Genomic DNA, 2,878 nt, shown 5'->3' with positions numbered 1-2,878 from the left:
GAATGACTGAGCCTCCAGAAGGTTGTCATATTCATGAAAAAAAAAAATTAGTTTGCGATGTTCTAGGAGTAATGGTGTCGTAATATCCTAATATCTTTTCAATATTTAAGGGTAACGTACTCCCTTATGACTGGTGTTAGTGCTCCTGATCACTCACTCTTTGTTGTATTTCAAATGGCCTATATGTTTAGGAATGTAGGCAATGCTGTGCTGAGTAAGTCCGTCATTGTTCTTTGTTTTGCCTAAGATACATTTGAGGAAGATTTCTTATGAATGAAGTTTATAAAGTTGCTGAATCAAAAATTATAAAAAATCACTTTAAATCAAATTGACAAGCAATGAATTGTGAATAAACTGATCTTTTTTTGTAAACCAAAAGAGACCCATCTTTTTGTAATTTCTTTCTAAATATAATAAATCTCAATTATGGTATGGATTAATGCTTAGTTGCATTTAAAAAAGCAATTCTTAACATTTGCCTTGCTAACTTGTCTGTACGGTGCTAACTTGGTTAGCCTAGCTAACTTGCCTAATACAGTTTCATAAGTTCATATAAAAAATTCACCTGAATTTCTGAAGAGGGAAAAGCAGAATTACAAGACAACTTCTCATTCTGTCATTCCAAGTATAACCAAAACTATGAGGACAAAAAGCAAAGAGAAAAAAGCAATACATACACAGCCAAGTACACACCCCCAGAAAGTGAAAGACTACATTTTATCCAACACAACTTTAAGGTTGGAGTTAAGAAAACTAGTCTCATTATGGGAACAGAGCAGGTCTGGGATCCTATCTCTGTTTTAGAATTAGGCCTGTAGGTACTGAACCGGCATCTTTAAAGTCGGCATGAAACGGAAGTTGTGATTGTCTTTTCTTCTCTGCTGTGACGTATATCCGAGTGCAACGGCATCTGAAATGAGAGTGCGGGATTTCATCCTTCGGGAATTGATTGGATCGTTGGAAGTTGGGGCGTTTTTGGCGCCGACACCCAAGCATGAATAAAAATGCTTTTTTTTTATTGAGGATGACGACAACGATCAATGGCACAAAACATGCCTAAACAGCGTGCGCGAGAGAGAGACTGCTTGAATGACTGAGCCTCCAGAAGGTTGTCATATTCATGAAAAAAAAAATTAGTTTGCGATGTTCTAGGAGTAATGGTGTCGTAATATCCTAATATCTTTTCAATATTTAAGGGTAACGTACTCCCTTATGACTGGTGTTAGTGCTATAAAGTGAAGCATCAGCTTCAGCTTTTCCCCCTGTCGTTTATTTCAAACGTCACTGATATCTCTGTTGGCAGTTCCAGATAGCTCCGCCCTTGCGCCATAGCTCGTGACCGGAAGAGTAGAGGAGTCGTTTTATGGGGGAGGGGAGTTTAGCGTTTTTGATTAAAGATTAGGAGGGCACATGAGTTTAAAAAAATAATGAAGTGCACGGATAAATTATTTATAATAAACTGCAATATTCCATAAAAAAATAAGAATTGTCAATTTTGATTTCATGCCGATTTTAAGAGTAAGTCTATCTGTGACTGCAGGAAACACACACAGCAAATCAGAGACAGTGTTGTTTGCATACCACACATGTCAAAAAGGGAATTTTGTTCTTCAGTCCCTACAATAAGGAAATCTGCAATTTGACGAAGGACACTGCTGTGATTTTTTTGTTGTTGTTTTTTAGGATTTCCGTATGGACATACCAGCGATTGCACGTCAGCAACTATGAGGACAAAAAGCAAAGAGAAAAAAGCAATACATACACAGCCAAGTACACACCCCCAGAAAGTGAAAGACTACATTTTATCCAACACAACTTTAAGGTTGGAGTTAAGAAAACTAGTCTCATTATGGGAACAGAGCAGGTCTGGGATCCTATCTCTGTTTTAGAATTAGGCCTGTAGGTACTGAACCGGCATCTTTAAAGTCGGCATGAAACGGAAGTTGTGATTGTCTTTTCTTCTCTGCTGTGACGTATATCCGAGTGCAACGGCATCTGAAATGAGAGTGTGGGATTTCATCCTTCGGGAATTGATTGGATCGTTGGAAGTTGGGGCGTTTTTGGCGCCGACACCCAAGCATGAATACATTTTTTTTTTTATTGAGGATGACAACAACGATCAATGGCACAAAACATGCCTAAACAGCGTGCGCGAGAGAGAGACTGCTTGAATGACTGAGCCTCCAGAAGGTTGTCATATTCATGAAAAAAAAAATTAGTTTGCGATGTTCTAGGAGTAATGGTGTCGTAATATCCTAATATCTTTTCAATATTTAAGGGTAACGTACTCCCTTATGACTGGTGTTAGTGCTATAAAGTGAAGCATCAGCTTCAGCTTTTCCCCCTGTCGTTTATTTCAAACGTCACTGATATCTCTGTTGGCAGTTCCAGATAGCTCCGCCCTTGTGCCATAGCTCATGACCGGAAGAGTAGAGGAGTCGTTTTATGGGGGAGGGGAGTTTAGCGTTTTTGATTAAAGATTAGGAGGGCACATGAGTTAAAAAAAATAATGAAGTGCACGGATAAATTATTTATAATAAACTGCAATATTCCATAAAAAAATAAGAATTGTCAATTTTGATTTCATGCCGATTTTAAGAGTAAGTCTATCTGTGACTGCAGGAAACACACACAGCAAATCAGAGACAGTGTTGTTTGCATACCACGCAGACTGAGGCGGGTCGCCACACCCTGCCCCGGCGGGCAGCTGCTGCCTCCACCCTTCCGCCGGCTGCAGCACCCCAGTCTGCTCGTCGCCGAGGGTGGCCCCCTGCGTCCGACCCTGCTCCCGCGCCGCATCCACAGCAGCCTCCAGCAAGCAGGGCCGTGGAGCTGGGCGTAGGCAGGCCGCCCCACCCGTCCAGGCCCCCGTCAAACC

The 2,878-nt window shown here is 41.0% G+C and overlaps 1 pseudogene; it reads right to left on the bottom strand.

Moving 5' to 3' along the window:
• Nucleotides 1-561: 561 nt before the first annotated feature.
• The window catches only part of LOC107584627 (rhotekin-like), a 15,558-nt pseudogene continuing 13,241 nt past the window's right edge, over nucleotides 562-2,878 (bottom strand).

The sequence above is a fragment of the Sinocyclocheilus grahami genome, unplaced genomic scaffold (assembly GCF_001515645.1).
Source record: "Sinocyclocheilus grahami isolate Dianchi unplaced genomic scaffold, SAMN03320097.WGS_v1.1 scaffold61.1, whole genome shotgun sequence".
In the NCBI taxonomy this organism is placed as follows: Eukaryota; Metazoa; Chordata; class Actinopteri; order Cypriniformes; family Cyprinidae; genus Sinocyclocheilus; species Sinocyclocheilus grahami.
The sequence above is the reverse complement of the archived record's forward strand: the minus strand, read 5'-3'. Positions and strand labels throughout refer to the sequence as shown.